Here is a 25,655-nt window from a genome sequence, read left to right as displayed (position 1 = left end):
TGGGCCTGACACCGTCTGAGCATGCCTCCTGAGACATATATTTTGAATGTGTACGCTATCCATACATGTTATCCAGGGATACGGTACCCTTTCTAACCTTTGTGCAATCACGTGCAATCCATACTGTGCCTAACACCGTCTGAGCCTGCCTCCTGAGACATATATTTTAAATGTGTACGCTATCCATACATGTTATACGGGGATACGGTACCCTTTCTAACCTTTGTGCAATCACGTACAATCCATACTGGGCCTAACACCATCTGAGCCTGCCTCCTGATACATATATTTTGAATGTGTACGCTATCCATACATGTTATCCGGGGATACGGTACCCTTTCTAACCTTTGTGCAATCACGTGCAATCCATACTGGGCCTAACACCGTCTGAGCCTGCCTCCTGAGACATATATTTTGAATGTGTACGCTATCCATACATGTTATCCGGGGATACGGTACCCTTTCTATCCTTTGTGTAATCACGTGCAATCCATACTGTGCCTGACACCATCTGAGCCTGCCTCCTGAGACATATATTTTGAAAGTGTACGCTATCCATACATGTTATCCAGGGATACGGTACCCTTTCTAACCTTTGTGCAATCATGTGCAATCCATACTGGGCCTGACACCGTCTGAGCCTGCCTACTGAGACATATATTTTGAATGTGTACGCTATCCAAACATGTTATCCGGGGATACGGTACCCTTTCTAACCTTTGTGCAATCACGTGCAATCCATACTGGGCATCAAACCGTCTGAGCCTGCCTCCTGAGACATATATTTTGAATGTGTACGCTATCCATACATGTTATCCGGGGATACGGTACCCTTTCTATCCTTTGTGTAATCACGTGCAATCCATACTGTGCCTGACACCATCTGAGCCTGCCTCCTGAGACATATATTTTGAATGTGTACGCTATCCATACATGTTATCCAGGGATACGGTACCCTTTCTAACCTTTGTGCAATCACGTGCAATCCATACTGGGCCTGACACCGTCTGAGCCTGCCTCCTGAGACATATATTTTGAATATGAACGCTATCCATACATGTTATCCAGGGATACGGTACCCTTTCTAACCTTTGTGCAATCACGTGCAATCCATACTGGGCCTGACACCGTCTGAGCCTGCCTCCTGAGACATATATTTTGAATATGAACGCTATCCATACATGTTATCCAGGGATACGGTACCCTTTCTAACCTTTGTGCAATCACGTACAATCCATACTGTGCCTGACACCGTCTGAGCCTGCCTCCTGAGACATATATTTTGAATATGAACGCTATCCATACATGTTATCCAGGGATACGGTACCCTTTCTAACCTTTGTGCAATCACGTGCAATCCATACTGGGCCTAACACCGTCTGAGCCTGCCTCCTGAGACATATATTTTAAATGTGTATGCTATCCATACATGTTATACGGGGATACGGTACCCTTTCTAACCTTTGTGCAATCACGTACAATCCATACTGGGCCTAACACCGTCTGAGCCTGCCTCCTGATACATATATTTTGAATGTGTACGCTATCCATACATGTTATCCGGGGATACGGTACCCTTTCTAACCTTTGTGCAATCACGTACAATCCATACTGGGCCTAACACCGTCTGAGCCTGCCTCCTGATACATATATTTTGAATGTGTACGCTATCCATACATGTTATCCGGGGATACGGTACCCTTTCTAACCTTTGTGCAATCACGTGCAATCCATACTGGGCCTAACACCGTCTGAGCCTGCCTCCTGAGACATATATTTTGAATGTGTACGCTATCCATACATGTTATCCGGGGATACGGTACCCTTTCTATCCTTTGTGTAATCACGTGCAATCCATACTGTGCCTGACACCATCTGAGCCTGCCTCCTGAGACATATATTTTGAAAGTGTACGCTATCCATACATGTTATCCAGGGATACGGTACCCTTTCTAACCTTTGTGCAATCATGTGCAATCCATACTGGGCCTGACACCGTCTGAGCCTGCCTACTGAGACATATATTTTGAATGTGTACGCTATCCAAACATGTTATCCGGGGATACGGTACCCTTTCTAACCTTTGTGCAATCACGTGCAATCCATACTGGGCATCAAACCGTCTGAGCATGCCTCCTGATACATATATTTTGAATGTGTACTCTATCCATACATGTTATCCGGGGATACGGTACCCTTTCTAACCTTTGTGCAATCACGTGCAATCCATACTGTGCCTGACACCGTGTGAGCCTGCCTCCTGAGACATATATTTTGAATGTGTACGCTATTCATACATGTTATCCAGGGATACGGTACCCTTTCTAACCTTTGTGCAATCACGTGCAATCCATACTGGGCCTAACACCGTCTGAGCCTGCCTCCTGAGACATATATTTTGAGTGTGTACGCTATCCATACATGTTATCTGGGGATACGGTACCCTTTCTAACCATTGTGCAATCACGTGCAATCCATACTGGGCCTAACACCGTCTGAGCCTGCCTCCTGAGACATATATTTTGAATGTGTACGCTATCCATACATGTTATCCGGGGATACGGTACCCTTTCTAACCTTTGTGCAATCACGTGCAATCCATACTGTGCCTGACACTGTCTGAGCCTGCCTCCTGAGACATATATTTTGAATGTGTACGCTATTCATACATGTTATCCAGGGATACGGTACCCTTTCTAACCTTTGTGCAATCACGTGCAATCCATACTGGGCCTGACACCGTCTGAGCCTGCCTCCTGAGACATATATTTTGAATGTGTACGCTATCCATACATGTTATCCGGGGATACGGTACCCTTTCTAACCTTTGTGCAATCACGTGCAATCCATACTGGGCCTGACACCGTCTGAGCCTGCCTCCTGAGACATATATTTTGAATATGAACGCTATCCATACATGTTATCCAGGGATACGGTACCCTTTCTAACCTTTGTGCAATCACGTGCAATCCATACTGGGCCTGACACCGTCTGAGCCTGCCTCCTGAGACATATATTTTGAATATGAACGCTATCCATACATGTTATCCAGGGATACGGTACCCTTTCTAACCTTTGTGCAATCACGTACAATCCATACTGTGCCTGACACCGTCTGAGCCTGCCTCCTGAGACATATATTTTGAATATGAACGCTATCCATACATGTTATCCAGGGATACGGTACCCTTTCTAACCTTTGTGCAATCACGTGCAATCCATACTGGGCCTAACACCGTCTGAGCCTGCCTCCTGAGACATATATTTTAAATGTGTACGCTATCCATACATGTTATACGGGGATACGGTACCCTTTCTAACCTTTGTGCAATCACGTACAATCCATACTGGGCCTAACACCGTCTGAGCCTGCCTCCTGATACATATATTTTGAATGTGTACGCTATCCATACATGTTATCCGGGGATACGGTACCCTTTCTAACCTTTGTGCAATCACGTGCAATCCATACTGGGCCTAACACCGTCTGAGCCTGCCTCCTGAGACATATATTTTGAATGTGTACGCTATCCATACATGTTATCCGGGGATACGGTACCCTTTCTAACCTTTGTGCAATCACGTGCAATCCATACTGGGCCTAACACCGTCTGAGCCTGCCTCCTGAGACATATATTTTGAATGTGTACGCTATCCATACATGTTATCCAGGGATACGGTACCCTTTCTAACCTTTGTGCAATCACGTGCAATCCATACTGGGCCTGACACCGTCTGAGCATGCCTCCTGAGACATATATTTTGAATGTGTACGCTATCCATACATGTTATCCAGGGATACGGTACCCTTTCTAACCTTTGTGCAATCACGTGCAATCCATACTGGGCCTAACACCGTCTGAGCCTGCCTCCTGAGACATATATTTTAAATGTGTACGCTATCCATACATGTTATACGGGGATACGGTACCCTTTCTAACCTTTGTGCAATCACGTACAATCCATACTGGGCCTAACACCGTCTGAGCCTGCCTCCTGATACATATATTTTGAATGTGTACGCTATCCATACATGTTATCCGGGGATACGGTACCCTTTCTAACCTTTGTGCAATCACGTGCAATCCATACTGGGCCTAACACCGTCTGAGCCTGCCTCCTGAGACATATATTTTGAATGTGTACGCTATCCATACATGTTATCCGGGGATACGGTACCCTTTCTATCCTTTGTGTAATCACGTGCAATCCATACTGTGCCTGACACCATCTGAGCCTGCCTCCTGAGACATATATTTTGAAAGTGTACGCTATCCATACATGTTATCCAGGGATACGGTACCCTTTCTAACCTTTGTGCAATCATGTGCAATCCATACTGGGCCTGACACCGTCTGAGCCTGCCTACTGAGACATATATTTTGAATGTGTACGCTATCCAAACATGTTATCCGGGGATACGGTACCCTTTCTAACCTTTGTGCAATCACGTGCAATCCATACTGGGCATCAAACCGTCTGAGCATGCCTCCTGATACATATATTTTGAATGTGTACTCTATCCATACATGTTATCCGGGGATACGGTACCCTTTCTAACCTTTGTGCAATCACGTGCAATCCATACTGTGCCTGACACCGTGTGAGCCTGCCTCCTGAGACATATATTTTGAATGTGTACGCTATTCATACATGTTATCCAGGGATACGGTACCCTTTCTAACCTTTGTGCAATCACGTGCAATCCATACTGGGCCTAACACCGTCTGAGCCTGCCTCCTGAGACATATATTTTGAGTGTGTACGCTATCCATACATGTTATCTGGGGATACGGTACCCTTTCTAACCATTGTGCAATCACGTGCAATCCATACTGGGCCTAACACCGTCTGAGCCTGCCTCCTGAGACATATATTTTGAATGTGTACGCTATCCATACATGTTATCCGGGGATACGGTACCCTTTCTAACCTTTGTGCAATCACGTGCAATCCATACTGTGCCTGACACTGTCTGAGCCTGCCTCCTGAGACATATATTTTGAATGTGTACGCTATTCATACATGTTATCCAGGGATACGGTACCCTTTCTAACCTTTGTGCAATCACGTGCAATCCATACTGGGCCTGACACCGTCTGAGCCTGCCTCCTGAGACATATATTTTGAATGTGTACGCTATCCATACATGTTATCCGGGGATACGGTACCCTTTCTAACCTTTGTGCAATCACGTGCAATCCATACTGGGCCTAACACCGTCTGAGCCTGCCTCCTGAGACATATATTTTGAATGTGTACGCTATCCATACATGTTATCCAGGGATACGGTACCCTTTCTAACCTTTGTGCAATCACGTGCAATCCATACTGGGCCTGACACCGTCTGAGCATGCCTCCTGAGACATATATTTTGAATGTGTACGCTATCCATACATGTTATCCAGGGATACGGTACCCTTTCTAACCTTTGTGCAATCACGTGCAATCCATACTGGGCCTAACACCGTCTGAGCCTGCCTCCTGAGACATATATTTTAAATGTGTACGCTATCCATACATGTTATACGGGGATACGGTACCCTTTCTAACCTTTGTGCAATCACGTACAATCCATACTGGGCCTAACACCGTCTGAGCCTGCCTCCTGATACATATATTTTGAATGTGTACGCTATCCATACATGTTATCCGGGGATACGGTACCCTTTCTAACCTTTGTGCAATCACGTGCAATCCATACTGGGCCTAACACCGTCTGAGCCTGCCTCCTGAGACATATATTTTGAATGTGTACGCTATCCATACATGTTATCCGGGGATACGGTACCCTTTCTATCCTTTGTGTAATCACGTGCAATCCATACTGTGCCTGACACCATCTGAGCCTGCCTCCTGAGACATATATTTTGAAAGTGTACGCTATCCATACATGTTATCCAGGGATACGGTACCCTTTCTAACCTTTGTGCAATCATGTGCAATCCATACTGGGCCTGACACCGTCTGAGCCTGCCTACTGAGACATATATTTTGAATGTGTACGCTATCCAAACATGTTATCCGGGGATACGGTACCCTTTCTAACCTTTGTGCAATCACGTGCAATCCATACTGGGCATCAAACCGTCTGAGCCTGCCTCCTGAGACATATATTTTGAATGTGTACGCTATCCATACATGTTATCCGGGGATACGGTACCCTTTCTATCCTTTGTGTAATCACGTGCAATCCATACTGTGCCTGACACCATCTGAGCCTGCCTCCTGAGACATATATTTTGAATGTGTACGCTATCCATACATGTTATCCAGGGATACGGTACCCTTTCTAACCTTTGTGCAATCACGTGCAATCCATACTGGGCCTGACACCGTCTGAGCCTGCCTCCTGAGACATATATTTTGAATATGAACGCTATCCATACATGTTATCCAGGGATACGGTACCCTTTCTAACCTTTGTGCAATCACGTGCAATCCATACTGGGCCTGACACCGTCTGAGCCTGCCTCCTGAGACATATATTTTGAATATGAACGCTATCCATACATGTTATCCAGGGATACGGTACCCTTTCTAACCTTTGTGCAATCACGTACAATCCATACTGTGCCTGACACCGTCTGAGCCTGCCTCCTGAGACATATATTTTGAATATGAACGCTATCCATACATGTTATCCAGGGATACGGTACCCTTTCTAACCTTTGTGCAATCACGTGCAATCCATACTGGGCCTAACACCGTCTGAGCCTGCCTCCTGAGACATATATTTTAAATGTGTATGCTATCCATACATGTTATACGGGGATACGGTACCCTTTCTAACCTTTGTGCAATCACGTACAATCCATACTGGGCCTAACACCGTCTGAGCCTGCCTCCTGATACATATATTTTGAATGTGTACGCTATCCATACATGTTATCCGGGGATACGGTACCCTTTCTAACCTTTGTGCAATCACGTACAATCCATACTGGGCCTAACACCGTCTGAGCCTGCCTCCTGATACATATATTTTGAATGTGTACGCTATCCATACATGTTATCCGGGGATACGGTACCCTTTCTAACCTTTGTGCAATCACGTGCAATCCATACTGGGCCTAACACCGTCTGAGCCTGCCTCCTGAGACATATATTTTGAATGTGTACGCTATCCATACATGTTATCCGGGGATACGGTACCCTTTCTATCCTTTGTGTAATCACGTGCAATCCATACTGTGCCTGACACCATCTGAGCCTGCCTCCTGAGACATATATTTTGAAAGTGTACGCTATCCATACATGTTATCCAGGGATACGGTACCCTTTCTAACCTTTGTGCAATCATGTGCAATCCATACTGGGCCTGACACCGTCTGAGCCTGCCTACTGAGACATATATTTTGAATGTGTACGCTATCCAAACATGTTATCCGGGGATACGGTACCCTTTCTAACCTTTGTGCAATCACGTGCAATCCATACTGGGCATCAAACCGTCTGAGCATGCCTCCTGATACATATATTTTGAATGTGTACTCTATCCATACATGTTATCCGGGGATACGGTACCCTTTCTAACCTTTGTGCAATCACGTGCAATCCATACTGTGCCTGACACCGTGTGAGCCTGCCTCCTGAGACATATATTTTGAATGTGTACGCTATTCATACATGTTATCCAGGGATACGGTACCCTTTCTAACCTTTGTGCAATCACGTGCAATCCATACTGGGCCTAACACCGTCTGAGCCTGCCTCCTGAGACATATATTTTGAGTGTGTACGCTATCCATACATGTTATCTGGGGATACGGTACCCTTTCTAACCATTGTGCAATCACGTGCAATCCATACTGGGCCTAACACCGTCTGAGCCTGCCTCCTGAGACATATATTTTGAATGTGTACGCTATCCATACATGTTATCCGGGGATACGGTACCCTTTCTAACCTTTGTGCAATCACGTGCAATCCATACTGTGCCTGACACTGTCTGAGCCTGCCTCCTGAGACATATATTTTGAATGTGTACGCTATTCATACATGTTATCCAGGGATACGGTACCCTTTCTAACCTTTGTGCAATCACGTGCAATCCATACTGGGCCTGACACCGTCTGAGCCTGCCTCCTGAGACATATATTTTGAATGTGTACGCTATCCATACATGTTATCCGGGGATACGGTACCCTTTCTAACCTTTGTGCAATCACGTGCAATCCATACTGGGCCTAACACCGTCTGAGCCTGCCTCCTGAGACATATATTTTGAATGTGTACGCTATCCATACATGTTATCCAGGGATACGGTACCCTTTCTAACCTTTGTGCAATCACGTGCAATCCATACTGGGCCTGACACCGTCTGAGCATGCCTCCTGAGACATATATTTTGAATGTGTACGCTATCCATACATGTTATCCAGGGATACGGTACCCTTTCTAACCTTTGTGCAATCACGTGCAATCCATACTGGGCCTAACACCGTCTGAGCCTGCCTCCTGAGACATATATTTTAAATGTGTACGCTATCCATACATGTTATACGGGGATACGGTACCCTTTCTAACCTTTGTGCAATCACGTACAATCCATACTGGGCCTAACACCGTCTGAGCCTGCCTCCTGATACATATATTTTGAATGTGTACGCTATCCATACATGTTATCCGGGGATACGGTACCCTTTCTAACCTTTGTGCAATCACGTGCAATCCATACTGGGCCTAACACCGTCTGAGCCTGCCTCCTGAGACATATATTTTGAATGTGTACGCTATCCATACATGTTATCCGGGGATACGGTACCCTTTCTATCCTTTGTGTAATCACGTGCAATCCATACTGTGCCTGACACCATCTGAGCCTGCCTCCTGAGACATATATTTTGAAAGTGTACGCTATCCATACATGTTATCCAGGGATACGGTACCCTTTCTAACCTTTGTGCAATCATGTGCAATCCATACTGGGCCTGACACCGTCTGAGCCTGCCTACTGAGACATATATTTTGAATGTGTACGCTATCCAAACATGTTATCCGGGGATACGGTACCCTTTCTAACCTTTGTGCAATCACGTGCAATCCATACTGGGCATCAAACCGTCTGAGCCTGCCTCCTGAGACATATATTTTGAATGTGTACGCTATCCATACATGTTATCCGGGGATACGGTACCCTTTCTATCCTTTGTGTAATCACGTGCAATCCATACTGTGCCTGACACCATCTGAGCCTGCCTCCTGAGACATATATTTTGAATGTGTACGCTATCCATACATGTTATCCAGGGATACGGTACCCTTTCTAACCTTTGTGCAATCACGTGCAATCCATACTGGGCCTGACACCGTCTGAGCCTGCCTCCTGAGACATATATTTTGAATATGAACGCTATCCATACATGTTATCCAGGGATACGGTACCCTTTCTAACCTTTGTGCAATCACGTGCAATCCATACTGGGCCTGACACCGTCTGAGCCTGCCTCCTGAGACATATATTTTGAATATGAACGCTATCCATACATGTTATCCAGGGATACGGTACCCTTTCTAACCTTTGTGCAATCACGTACAATCCATACTGTGCCTGACACCGTCTGAGCCTGCCTCCTGAGACATATATTTTGAATATGAACGCTATCCATACATGTTATCCAGGGATACGGTACCCTTTCTAACCTTTGTGCAATCACGTGCAATCCATACTGGGCCTAACACCGTCTGAGCCTGCCTCCTGAGACATATATTTTAAATGTGTATGCTATCCATACATGTTATACGGGGATACGGTACCCTTTCTAACCTTTGTGCAATCACGTACAATCCATACTGGGCCTAACACCGTCTGAGCCTGCCTCCTGATACATATATTTTGAATGTGTACGCTATCCATACATGTTATCCGGGGATACGGTACCCTTTCTAACCTTTGTGCAATCACGTGCAATCCATACTGGGCCTAACACCGTCTGAGCCTGCCTCCTGAGACATATATTTTGAATGTGTACGCTATCCATACATGTTATCCGGGGATACGGTACCCTTTCTAACCTTTGTGCAATCACGTGCAATCCATACTGTGCCTGACACCATCTGAGCCTGCCTCCTGAGACATATATTTTGAAAGTGTACGCTATCCATACATGTTATCCAGGGATACGGTACCCTTTCTAACCTTTGTGCAATCACGTGCAATCCATACTGGGCCTGACACCGTCTGAGCCTGCCTACTGAGACATATATTTTGAATGTGTACGCTATCCATACATGTTATCCGGGGATACGGTACCCTTTCTAACCTTTGTGCAATCACGTGCAATCCATACTGGGCCTAACACCGTCTGAGCCTGCCTCCAGAGACATATATTTTGAATGTGTACGCTATACATACATGTTATCCGGGGTACGGTACCCTTTCTAACCTTTGTGCAATCACGTGCAATCTATACTGTGCCTGACACCGTCTGAGCCTGCCTCCTGAGACATATATTTTGAATGTGTACGCTATCCATACATGTTATCCAGGGATACGGTACCCTTTCTAACCTTTGTGCAATCACGTGCAATCCATACTGGGCCTGACACCGTCTGAGCCTGCCTCCTGAGACATATGTTTTGAATATGTACGCTATCCATACATGTTATCCAGGGATACGGTACCCTTTCTAACCTTTGTGCAATCACGTGCAATCCATACTGGGCCTAACACCGTCTGAGCCTGCCTCCTGAGACATATATTTTGAATGTGTACGCTATCCATACATGTTATCCGGGGATACAGTACCCTTTCTAACCTTTGTGCAATCACGTGCAATCCATACTGGGCCTAACACCGTCTGAGCCTGCCTCCTGATACATATATTTTGAATGTGTACGCTATCCATACACGTTATCCGGGCATACGGTACCCTTTCTAACCTTTGTGCAAACACGTGCAATCCATACTGGGCCTAACACCGTCTGAGCCTGCCTCCTGAGACATATATTTTGAATGTGTATGCTATCCATACATGTTATCCGGGGATATGGTACCCTTTCTAACCTTTGTGCAATCACGTGCAATCCATACTGTGCCTGACACCGTCTGAGCCTGCCTCCTGAGACATATATTTTGAATGTGTACGCTATCCATACATGTTATCCAGGGATACGGTACCCTTTCTAACCTTTGTGCAATCACGTGCAATCCATACTGGGCCTAACACCGTCTGAGCCTGCCTCCTGAGACATATATTTTGAATGTGTACGCTATCCATACATGTTATCCGGGGATACGGTACCCTTTCTAACCTTTGTGCAATCACGTGCAATCCATACTGTGCCTGACACCATCTGAGCCTGCCTCCTGAGACATATATTTTGAATGTGTACGCTATCCATACATGTTATCCAGGGATACGGTACCCTTTCTAACCTTTGTGCAATCACGTGCAATCCATACTGGGCCTGACACCGTCTGAGCCTGCCTCCTGAGACATATATTTTGAATATGAACGCTATCCATACATGTTATCCAGGGATACGGTACCCTTTCTAACCTTTGTGCAATCACGTGCAATCCATACTGGGCCTGACACCGTCTGAGCCTGCCTCCTGAGACATATATTTTGAATATGAACGCTATCCATACATGTTATCCAGGGATACGGTACCCTTTCTAACCTTTGTGCAATCACGTACAATCCATACTGTGCCTGACACCGTCTGAGCCTGCCTCCTGAGACATATATTTTGAATATGAACGCTATCCATACATGTTATCCAGGGATACGGTACCCTTTCTAACCTTTGTGCAATCACGTGCAATCCATACTGGGCCTAACACCGTCTGAGCCTGCCTCCTGAGACATATATTTTAAATGTGTACGCTATCCATACATGTTATACGGGGATACGGTACCCTTTCTAACCTTTGTGCAATCACGTACAATCCATACTGGGCCTAACACCGTCTGAGCCTGCCTCCTGATACATATATTTTGAATGTGTACGCTATCCATACATGTTATCCGGGGATACGGTACCCTTTCTAACCTTTGTGCAATCACGTGCAATCCATACTGGGCCTAACACCGTCTGAGCCTGCCTCCTGAGACATATATTTTGAATGTGTACGCTATCCATACATGTTATCCGGGGATACGGTACCCTTTCTAACCTTTGTGCAATCACGTGCAATCCATACTGAGCCTGACACCATCTGAGCCTGCCTCCTGAGACATATATTTTGAAAGTGTACGCTATCCATACATGTTATCTAGGGATACGGTACCCTTTCTAACCTTTGTGCAATCACGTGCAATCCATACTGGGCCTGACACCGTCTGAGCCTGCCTACTGAGACATATATTTTGAATGTGTACGCTATCCATACATGTTATCCGGGGATACGGTACCCTTTCTAACCTTTGTGCAATCACGTGCAATCCATACTGGGCCTAACACCGTCTGAGCCTGCCTCCAGAGACATATATTTTGAATGTGTACGCTATCCATACATGTTATCCGGGGATACGGTACCCTTTCTAACCTTTGTGCAATCACGTGCAATCTATACTGTGCCTGACACCGTCTGAGCCTGCCTCCTGAGACATATATTTTGAATGTGTACGCTATCCATACATGTTATCCAGGGATACGGTACCCTTTCTAACCTTTGTGCAATCACGTGCAATCCATACTGGGCCTGACACCGTCTGAGCCTGCCTCCTGAGACATATGTTTTGAATATGTACGCTATCCATACATGTTATCCAGGGATACGGTACCCTTTCTAACCTTTGTGCAATCACGTGCAATCCATACTGGGCCTAACACCGTCTGAGCCTGCCTCCTGAGACATATATTTTGAATGTGTACGCTATCCATACATGTTATCCGGGGATACGGTACCCTTTCTAACCTTTGTGCAATCACGTGCAATCCATACTGGGCCTAACACCGTCTGAGCCTGCCTACTGATACATATATTTTGAATGTGTACGCTATCCATACACGTTATCCAGGCATACGGTACCCTTTCTAACCTTTGTGCAAACACGTGCAATCCATACTGGGCCTAACACCGTCTGAGCCTGCCTCCTGAGACATATATTTTGAATGTGTATGCTATCCATACATGTTATCCGGGGATACGGTACCCTTTCTAACCTTTGTGCAATCACGTGCAATCCATCCTGTGCCTGACACCGTCTGAGCCTGCCTCTTGAGACATATATTTTGAATGTGTACGCTATCCATACATGTTATCCAGGGATACGGTACCCTTTCTAACCTTTGTGCAATCACGTGCAATCCATACTGGGCCTAACACCGTCTGAGCCTGCCTCCTGAGACATATATTTTGAATGTGTACGCTATCCATACATGTTATCTGGGGATACGGTACCCTTTCTAACCTTTGTGCAATCACGTGCAATCCATACTAGGGCCTAACACCGTCTGAGCCTGCCTCCTGAGACAAATATTTTGAATGTGTATGCTATCCATACATGTTATCCGGGGATACGGTACCCTTTCTAACCTTTGTGCAATCACGTGCAATCCATACTGGGCCTGACACTGTCTGAACCTGCCTCCTGAGACACATATTTTGAATGTGTACGCTATCCATACATGTTATCCAGGGATACGGTACCCTTTCTAACCTTTGTGCAATCACGTGCAATCCATACTGGGCCTGACACCGTCTGAGCCTGCCTCCTGAGACATATATTTTGAATGTGTACGCTATCCATACATGTTATCCGGGGATACAGTACCCTTTCTAACCTTTGTGCAATCACGTGCAATCCATGCTGTGCCTGACACCGTGTGAGCCTGCCTCCTGAGACATATATTTTGAATGTGTATGCTATCCATACATGTTATCCAGGGATACGGTACCCTTTCTAACCTTTGTGCAATCACGTGCAATCCATACTGGGCCTGACACCATCTGATCCTGCCTCCTGAGACATATATTTTGAATGTGTACGCTATCCATACATGTTATCCAGGGATACGGTACCCTTTCTAACCTTTGTGCAATCACGTGCTATCCATACTGGGCCTTACACCGTCTGAGCCTGCCTCCTGAGACATATATTTTAAATGTGTACGCTATCCATACATGTTATACGGGGATACGGTACCCTTTCTAACCTTTGTGCAATCACGTGCAATCCATACTGGGCCTAACACCGTCTGAGCCTGCCTCCTGATACATATATTTTGAATGTGTACGCTATCCATACATGTTATCCGGGGATACGGTACCCTTTCTAACCTTTGTGCAATCACGTGCAATCCATACTGGGCCTAACACCATCTGAGCCTGCCTCCTGAGACATATATTTTGAATGTGTACGCTATCCATACATGTTATCCGGGGATACGGTACCCTTTCTAACCTTTGTGCAATCACGTGCAATCCATACTGGGCCTAACACCGTCTGAGCCTGCCTCCTGAGACATATATTTTGAATGTGTACGCTATCCATACATGTTATCCAGGGATACGGTACCCTTTCTAACCTTTGTGCAATCACGTGCAATCCATACTGGGCCTAACACCGTCTGAGCCTGCCTCCAGAGACATATATTTTGAATGTGTACGCTATCCATACATGTTATCCGGGGATACGGTACCCTTTCTAACCTTTGTGCAATCACGTGCAATCTATACTGTGCCTGACACCGTCTGAGCCTGCCTCCTGAGACATATATTTTGAATGTGTACGCTATCCATACATGTTATCCAGGGATACGGTACCCTTTCTAACCTTTGTGCAATCACGTGCAATCCATACTGGGCCTGACACCGTCTGAGCCTGCCTCCTGAGACATATGTTTTGAATATGTACGCTATCCATACATGTTATCCAGGGATACGGTACCCTTTCTAACCTTTGTGCAATCACGCGCAATCCATACTGGGCCTAACACCGTCTGAGCCTGCCTCCTGAGACATATATTTTGAATGTGTACGCTATCCATACATGTTATCCGGGGATACGGTACCCTTTCTAACCTTTGTGCAATCACGTGCAATCCATACTGGGCCTAACACCGTCTGAGCCTGCCTACTGATACATATATTTTGAATGTGTACGCTATCCATACACGTTATCCAGGCATACGGTACCCTTTCTAACCTTTGTGCAAACACGTGCAATCCATACTGGGCCTAACACCGTCTGAGCCTGCCTCCTGAGACATATATTTTGAATGTGTATGCTATCCATACATGTTATCCGGGGATACGGTACCCTTTCTAACCTTTGTGCAATCACGTGCAATCCATCCTGTGCCTGACACCGTCTGAGCCTGCCTCTTGAGACATATATTTTGAATGTGTACGCTATCCATACATGTTATCCAGGGATACGGTACCCTTTCTAACCTTTGTGCAATCACGTGCAATCCATACTGGGCCTAACACCGTCTGAGCCTGCCTCCTGAGACATATATTTTGAATGTGTACGCTATCCATACATGTTATCTGGGGATACGGTACCCTTTCTAACCTTTGTGCAATCACGTGCAATCCATACTAGGGCCTAACACCGTCTGAGCCTGCCTCCTGAGACAAATATTTTGAATGTGTATGCTATCCATACATGTTATCCGGGGATACGGTACCCTTTCTAACCTTTGTGCAATCACGTGCAATCCATACTGGGCCTGACACTGTCTGAACCTGCCTCCTGAGACACATATTTTGAATGTGTACGCTATCCATACATGTTATCCAGGGATACGGTACCCTTTCTAACCTTTGTGCAATCACGTGCAATCCATACTGGGCCTGACACCGTCTGAGCCTGCCTCCTGAGACATATATTTTGAATGTGTACGCTATCCATACATGTTATCCGGGGATACAGTACCCTTTCTAACCTTTGTGCAATCACGTGCAATCCATGCTGTGCCTGACACCGTGTGAGCCTGCCTCCTGAGACATATATTTTGAATGTGTATGCTATCCATACATGTTATCCAGGGATACGGTACCCTTTCTAACCTTTGTGCAATCACGTGCAATCCATACTGGGCCTGACACCATCTGATCCTGCCTCCTGAGACATATATTTTGAATGTGTACGCTATCCATACATGTTATCCAGGGATACGGTACCCTTTCTAACCTTTGTGCAATCACGTGCTATCCATACTGGGCCTTACACCGTCTGAGCCTGCCTCCTGAGACATATATTTTAAATGTGTACGCTATCCATACATGTTATACGGGGATACGGTACCCTTTCTAACCTTTGTGCAATCACGTGCAATCCATACTGGGCCTAACACCGTCTGAGCCTGCCTCCTGATACATATATTTTGAATGTGTACGCTATCCATACATGTTATCCGGGGATACGGTACCCTTTCTAACCTTTGTGCAATCACGTGCAATCCATACTGGGCCTAACACCATCTGAGCCTGCCTCCTGAGACATATATTTTGAATGTGTACGCTATCCATACATGTTATCCGGGGATACGGTACCCTTTCTAACCTTTGTGCAATCACGTGCAATCCATACTGGGCCTAACACCGTCTGAGCCTGCCTCCTGAGACATATATTTTGAATGTGTACGCTATCCATACATGTTATCCAGGGATACGGTACCCTTTCTAACCTTTGTGCAATCACGTGCAATCCATACTGGGCCTGACACCGTCTGAGCCTGCCTACTGAGACATATATTTTGAATGTGTACGCTATCCATACATGTTATCCGGGGATACGGTACCCTTTCTAACCTTTGTGCAATCACGTGCAATCCATACTGGGCCTAACATCGTCTGAGCCTGCCTCCTGATACATATATTTTGAATGTGTACGCTATCCATACATGTTATCCGGGGATACGGTACCCTTTCTAACCTTTGTGCAATCACGTGCAATCCATACTGTGCCTGACACCATCTGAGCCTGCCTCCTGAGACATATATTTTGAATGTGTACGCTATCCATACATGTTATCCAGGGATACGGTACGCTTTCTAACCTTTGTGCAATCACGTGCAATCCATACTGGGCCTGACACCGTCTGAGCCTGCCTCCTGAGACATATATTTTGAATATGAACGCTATCCATACATGTTATCCAGGGATACGGTACCCTTTCTAACATTTGTGCAATCACGTGCAATCCATACTGGGCCTAACACCGTCTGAGCCTGCCTCCTGAGACATATATTTTGAATGTGTACGCTATCCATACATGTTATCCGGGGATACAGTACCCTTTCTAACCTTTGTGCAATCACATGCAATCCATACTGGGCCTAACACCGTCTGAGCCTGCCTCCTGAGACATATATTTTGAATGTGTACGCTATCCATACATGTTATCCGGGGATACGGTACCCTTTCTAACCTTTGTGCAATCACGTGCAATCCATACTGTGCCTGACACCGTCTGAGCCTGCCTCCTGAGACATATATTTTGAATGTGTACGCTATCCATACATGTTATCCAGGGATACGGTACCCTTTCTAACCTTTGTGCAATCACGTGCAATCCATACTGGGCCTGACACCGTCTGAGCCTGCCTCCTGAGACATATGTTTTGAATATGTACGCTATCCATACATGTTATCCAGGGATACGGTACCCTTTCTAACCTTTGTGCAATCACGTGCAATCCATACTGGGCCTAACACCGTCTGAGCCTGCCTCCTGAGACATATATTTTGAATGTGTACGCTATCCATACATGTTATCCGGGGATACGGTACCCTTTCTAACCTTTGTGCAATCACGTGCAATCCATACTGGGCCTAACACCGTCTGAGCCTGCCTCCTGATACATATATTTTGAATGTGTACGCTATCAATACACGTTATCCGGGGATACGGTACCCTTTCTAACCTTTGTGCAAACACGTGCAATCCATACTGGGCCTAACACCGTCTGAGCCTGCCTCCTGAGACATATATTTTGAATGTGTATGCTATCCATACATGTTATCCGGGGATACGGTACCCTTTCTAACCTTTGTGCAATCACGTGCAATCCATACTGTGCCTGACACCGTCTGAGCCTGCCTCCTGAGACATATATTTTGAATGTGTACGCTATCCATACATGTTATCCAGGGATACGGTACCCTTTCTAACCTTTGTGCAATCACGTGCAATCCATACTGGGCCTAACACCGTCTGAGCCTGCCTCCTGAGACATATATTTTGAATGTGTACGCTATCCATACATGTTATCCGGGGATACGGTACCCTTTCTAACCTTTGTGCAATCACGTGCAATCCATACTGGGCCTGACACCGTCTGAGCCTGCCTCCTGAGACATATATTTTGAATGTGTACGCTATCAATACATGTTATCCAGGGATACGGTACCCTTTCTAACCTTTGTGCAATCACGTGCAATCCATACTGGGCCTGACACCGTCTGAGCCTGCCTCCTGAGACATATATTTTGAATGTGTACGCTATCCATACATGTTATCCGGGGATACAGTACCCTTTCTAACCTTTGTGCAATCACGTGCAATCCATACTGGGCCTAAAACCGTCTGAGCCTGCCTCCTGAGACATATATTTTGAATGTGTTCGCTATCCATACATGTTATCCGGGGATACGGTACCCTTTCTAACCTTTGTGCAATCACGTGCAATCCATACTGGGCCTAACACCATCTGAGCCTGCCTCCTGAGACATATATTTTGAATGTGTACGCTATCCATACATGTTATCCGGGGATACGGTACCCTTTCTAACCTTTGTGCAATCACGTGCAATCCATTCTGTGCCTGACACCGTCTGAGCCTGCCTCCTGAGACATATATTTTGAATGTGTACGCTATCCATACATGTTATCCAGGGATACGGTACCCTTTCTAACCTTTGTGCAATCACGTGCAATCCATACTGGGCCTAACACCGTCTGAGCCTGCCTCCTGAGACATATATTTTGAATGTGTACGCTATCCATACATGTTATCCGGGGATACGGTACCCTTTCTAACCTTTGTGCAATCACGTGCAATCCATATTGGGCCTAACACCGTCTGAGCCTGCCTCCTGAGATATATATTTTGAATGTGTACGCTTTCCATACATGTTATCCGGGGATACGGTACCCTTTCTAACCTTTGTGCAATCACTTGCAATCCATACTGTGCCTGACAACGTCTGAGCCTGCCTCCTGAGACATATATTTTGAATGTGTACGCTATCCATACATGTTATCCAGGGATACGGTAACCTTTCTAACCTTTATGCAATCACGTGCAATCCATACTGGGCCTAACACCGTCTGAGCCTGCCTCCTGAGACATATATTTTGAATGTGTATGCTATCCATACATGTTATCCGGGGATACGGTACCCTTTCTAACCTTTGTGCAATCACGTGCAATCCATACTGGGCCTGACACCGTCTGAGCCTGCCTCCTGAGACATATATTTTGAATGTGTACGCTATCCATACATGTTATCCAGGGATACGGTACCCTTTCTAACCTTTGTGCAATCACGTGCAATCCATACTGGGCCTGACACCGTCTGAGCCTGCCTCCTGAGACATATATTTTGAATGTGTACGCTATCCATACATGTTATTCGGGGATACGGTACCCTTTCTAACCTTTGTGCAATCACGTGCAATCCATACTGGGCCTAACACCGTCTGAGCCTGCCTCCTGAGACATATATTTTGAATGTGTACGCTATCCATACATGTTATCCGGGGATACGGTACCCTTTCTAACCTTTGTGCAATCACGTGCAATCCATACTGGGCCTAACACCGTCTGAGCCTGCCTCCTGATACATATATTTTGAATGTGTTCGCTATCCATACATGTTATCCGGGGATACGGTACCCTTTCTAACCTTTGTGCAATCACGTGCAATCCATACTGTGCCTGACACCGTCTGAGCCTGCCTACTGAGACATATATTTTGAATGTGTATGCTATCCATACATGTTATCCAGGGATACGCTACCCTTTCTAACCTTTGTGCAATCACGTGCAATCCATACTGGGCCTGACACCGTCTGAGCCTGCCTCCTGAGACATATATTTTGAATGTGTACGCTATCCATACATGTTATCCAGGGATACGGTACCCTTTCTAACCTTTGTGCAATCACGTGCAATCCATACTGGGCCTAACACCGTCTGAGCCTGCCTCCTGAGACATATATTTTAAATGTGTATGCTATCCATACATGTTATACGGGGATACGGTACCCTTTCTAACCTTTGTGCAATCACGTGCAATCCATACTGGGCCTAACACCGTCTGAGCCTGCCTCCTGATACATATATTTTGAATGTGTACGCTATCCATACATGTTATCCGGGGATACAGTACCCTTTCTAACCTTTGTGCAATCACGTGCAATCCATACTGGGCCTAACACCGTCTGAGCCTGCCTCCTGAGACATATATTTTGAATGTGTACGCTATCCATACATGTTACCGGGGATACGGTACCCTTTCTAACATTTGTGCAATCACGTGCAATCCATACTGTGCCTGACACCATCTGAGCCTGCCTCCTGAGACATATATTTTGAATGTGTTCGCTATCCATACATGTTATCCAGGGATACGGTACCCTTTCTAACCTTTGTGCAATCACGTGCAATCCATACTGGGCCTGACACCGTCTGAGCCTGCCTACTGAGACATATATTTTGAATGTGTACGCTATCCATACATGTTATCCGGGGATACGGTACCCTTTCTAACCTTTGTGCAATCACGTGCAATCCATACTGGGCCTAACACCGTCTGAGCCTGCCTCCTGAGACATATATTTTGAATGTGTACGCTATCCATACATGTTATCCGGGGATACGGTACCCTTTCTAACCTTTGTGCAATCACGTGCAATCCATACTGTGCCTGACACCGTCTGAGCCTGCCTCCTGAGACATATATTTTGAATGTGTACGCTATCCATACATGTTATCCAGGGATACGGTACCCTTTCTAACCTTTGTGCAATCACGTGCAATCCATACTGGGCCTGACACCGTCTGAGCCTGCCTCCTGAGACATATGTTTTGAATATGTACGCTATCCATACATGTTATCCGGGGATACGGTACCCTTTCTAACCTTTGTGCAATCACGTGCAATCCATACTGTGCCTGACACCGTCTGAGCCTGCCTTCTGAGACATATATTTTGAATGTGCATGCTATCCATACATGTTATCCAGGGATACGGTACCCTTTCTAACCTTTGTGCAGTCACGTGCAATCCATACTGGGCCTAACACCGTCTGAGCCTGCCTCCTGAGACATATATTTTGAATGTGTACGCTATCCATACATGTTATCCGGGGATACGGTACCCTTTCTAACCTTTGTGCAATCACGTGCAATCCATACAGGGCCTAACACCGTCTGAGTCTGCCTCCTGAGACATATATTTTGAATGTGTATGCTATCCATACATGTTATCCGGGGATACGGTACCCTTTCTAACCTTTGTGCAATCACATGCAATCCATACTGGGCCTGACACCGTCTGAGCCTGCCTCCTGAGACATATATTTTGAATGTGTACGCTATCCATACATGTTATCCAGGGATACGGTACCCTTTCTAACCTTTGTGCAATCACATGCAATCCAAACTGGGCCTGACATCGTCTGAGCCTGCCTCCTGAGACATATATTTTGAATGTGTACGCTATCCATACATGTTATCCGTGGATACAGTACCCTTTCTAACCTTTGTGCAATCACGTGCAATCCATACTGGGCCTAACACCGTCTGAGCCTGCCTCCTGAGACATATATTTTGAATGTGTACGCTATCCATACATGTTATCCAGGGATACGGTACCCTTTCTAACCTTTGTGCAATCACGTGCAATCCATACTGGGCCTAACACCGTCTGAGCCTGCCTCCTGAGACATATATTTTGAATGTGTACGCTATCCATACATGTTATCCGGGGATACGGTACCCTTTCTAACCTTTGTGCAATCACGTGCAATCCATACTGGGCCTAACACCGTCTGAGCCTGCCTCCTGAGACATATATTTTGAATGTGTACGCTTTCCATACATGTTATCCGGGGATACGGTACCCTTTCTAACCTTTGTGCAATCACGTGCAATCCATACTGTGCCTGACACCGTCTGAGCCTGCCTCCTGAGACATATATTTTGAATGTGTACGCTATCCATACATGTTATCCAGGGATACGGTACCCTTTCTAACCTTTGTGCAATCACGTGCAATCCATACTGGGCCTGACACCGTCTGAGCCTGCCTACTGAGACATATATTTTGAATGTGTACGCTATCCATACATGTTATCCGGGGATACGGTACCCTTTCTAACCTTTGTGCAATCACGTGCAATCCATACTGGGCCTAACACCGTCTGAGCCTGCCTCCTGATACATATATTTTGAATGTGTACGCTATCCATACATGTTATCCGGGGATACAGTACCCTTTCTAACCTTTGTGCAATCACGTGCAATCCATACTGGGCCTAACACCGTCTGAGCCTGCCTCCTGAGACATATATTTTGAATGTGTACGCTATCCATACATGTTATCCGGGGATACGGTACCCTTTCTAACCTTTGTGCAATCACGTGCAATCCATACTGTGCCTGACACCATCTGAGCCTGCCTCCTGAGACATATATTTTGAATGTGTTCGCTATCCATACATGTTATCCAGGGATACGGTACCCTTTCTAACCTTTGTGCAATCACGTGCAATCCATACTGGGCCTGACACCGTCTGAGCCTGCCTACTGAGACATATATTTTGAATGTGTACGCTATCCATACATGTTATCCGGGGATACGGTACCCTTTCTAACCTTTGTGCAATCACGTGCAATCCATACTGGGCCTAACACCGTCTGAGCCTGCCTCCTGAGACATATATTTTGAATGTGTACGCTATCCATACATGTTATCCGGGGATACGGTACCCTTTCTAACCTTTGTGCAATCACGTGCAATCCATACTGTGCCTGACACCGTCTGAGACTGCCTCCTGAGACATATATTTTGAATGTGTACGCTATCCATACATGTTATCCAGGGATACGGTACCCTTTCTAACCTTTGTGCAATCACGTGCAATCCATACTGGGCCTGACACCGTCTGAGCCTGCCTCCTGAGACATATGTTTTGAATATGTACGCTATCCATACATGTTATCCGGGGATACGGTACCCTTTCTAACCTTTGTGCAATCACATGCAATCCATACTGTGCCTGACACCGTCTGAGCCTGCCTTCTGAGACATATATTTTGAATGTGTATGCTATCCATACATGTTATCCAGGGATACGGTACCCTTTCTAACCTTTGTGCAATCACGTGCAATCCATACTGGGCCTAACACCGTCTGAGCCTGCCTCCTGAGACATATATTTTGAATGTGTACGCTATCCATACATGTTATCCGGGGATACGGTACCCTTTCTAACCTTTGTGCAATCACGTGCAATCCATACAGGGCCTAACACCGTCTGAGCCTGCCTCCTGAGACATATATTTTGAATGTGTATGCTATCCATACATGTTATCCGGGGATACGGTACCCTTTCTAACCTTTGTGCAATCACATGCAATCCATACTGGGCCTGACACCGTCTGAGCCTGCCTCCTGAGACATATATTTTGAATGTGTACGCTATCCATACATGTTATCCAGGGATACGGTACCCTTTCTAACCTTTGTGCAATCACGTGCAATCCATACTGGGCCTGACATCGTCTGAGCCTGCCTCCTGAGACATATATTTTGAATGTGTACGCTATCCATACATGTTATCCGTGGATACAGTACCCTTTCTAACCTTTGTGCAATCACGTGCAATCCATACTGGGCCTAACACCGTCTGAGCCTGCCTCCTGAGACATATATTTTGAATGTGTACGCTATCCATACATGTTATCCAGGGATACGGTACCCTTTCTAACCTTTGTGCAATCACGTGCAATCCATACTGGGCCTAACACCGTCTGAGCCTGCCTCCTGAGACATATATTTTGAATGTGTACGCTATCCATACATGTTATCCGGGGATACGGTACCCTTTCTAACCTTTGTGCAATCACGTGCAATCCATACTGGGCCTAACACCGTCTGAGCCTGCCTCCTGAGACATATATTTTGAATGTGTACGCTTTCCATACATGTTATCCGGGGATACGGTACCCTTTCTAACCTTTGTGCAATCACGTGCAATCCATACTGTGCCTGACACCGTCTGAGCCTGCCTCCTGAGACATATATTTTGAATGTGTACGCTATCCATACATGTTATCCAGGGATACGGTACCCTTTCTAACCTTTGTGCAATCACGTGCAATCCATACTGGGCCTGACACCGTCTGAGCATGCCTCCTGAGACATATATTTTGAATGTGTACGCTATCCATACATGTTATCCGGGGATACGGTACCCTTTCTAACCTTTGTGCAATCACGTGCAATCCATACTGTGCCTGACACCGTCTGAGCCTGCCTCCTGAGACATATATTTTGAATGTGTATGCTATCCATACATGTTATCCAGGGATACGGTACCCTTTCTAACCTTTGTGCAATCACGTGCAATCCATACTGGGCCTGACACCATCTGAGCCTGCCTCCTGAGACATATTTTGAATGTGTACGCTATCCATACATGTTATCCAGGGATACGGTACCCTTTCTAACCTTTGTGCAATCACGTGCAATCCATACTGGGCCTAACACCGTCTGAGCCTGCCTCCTGAGACATATATTTTAAATGTGTACGCTATCCATACATGTTATACGGGGATACGGTACCCTTTCTAACCTTTGTGCAATCACGTGCAATCCATACTGGGCCTAACACCGTCTGAGCCTGCCTCCTGATACATATATTCTGAATGTGTACGCTATCCATACATGTTATCCGGGGATACGGTACCCTTTCTAACCTTTGTGCAATCACGTGCAATCCATACTGGGCCTAACACCGTCTGAGCCTGCCTCCTGAGACATATATTTTGAATGTGTACGCTATCCATACATGTTATCCGGGGATATGGTACCCTTTCTAACCTTTGTGCAATCACGTGCAATCCATACTGTGCCTGACACCGTCTGAGCCTGCCTCCTGAGACATATATTTTGAATGTGTACTCTATCCATACATGTTATCCAGGGATACGTTACCCTTTCTAACCTTTGTGCAATCACGTGCAATCCATACTGGGCCTGACACCGTCTGAGCCTGCCTACTGAGACATATATTTTGAATGTGTACGCTATCCATACATGTTATCCGGGGATACAGTACCCTTTCTAACCTTTGTGCAATCACGTGCAATCCATACTGGGCCTAACACCGTCTGAGCCTGCCTCCTGAGACATATATTTTGAATGTGTACGCTATCCATACATGTTATCCGGGGATACGGTACCCTTTCTAACCTTTGTGCAATCACGTGCAATCCATACTGTGCCTGACACCATCTGAGCCTGCCTCCTGAGACATATATCTTGAATGTGTACGCTATCCATACATGTTATCCAGGGATACGGTACCCTTTCTAACCTTTGTGCAATCACGTGCAATCCATACTGGGCCTGACACCGTCTGAGCCTGCCTCCTGAGACATATATTTTGAATATGAACGCTATCCATACATGTTATCCAGGGATACGGTACCCTTTCTAACCTTTGCGCAATCACGT

This window comes from Dendrobates tinctorius, unplaced genomic scaffold (assembly GCF_039654945.1).
Source record: "Dendrobates tinctorius isolate UK_male_01 unplaced genomic scaffold, ASM3965494v1 ptg000241l, whole genome shotgun sequence".
NCBI classification, from domain to species: Eukaryota; Metazoa; Chordata; class Amphibia; order Anura; family Dendrobatidae; genus Dendrobates; species Dendrobates tinctorius.
Note: the sequence above shows the minus strand (reverse complement) of the source record.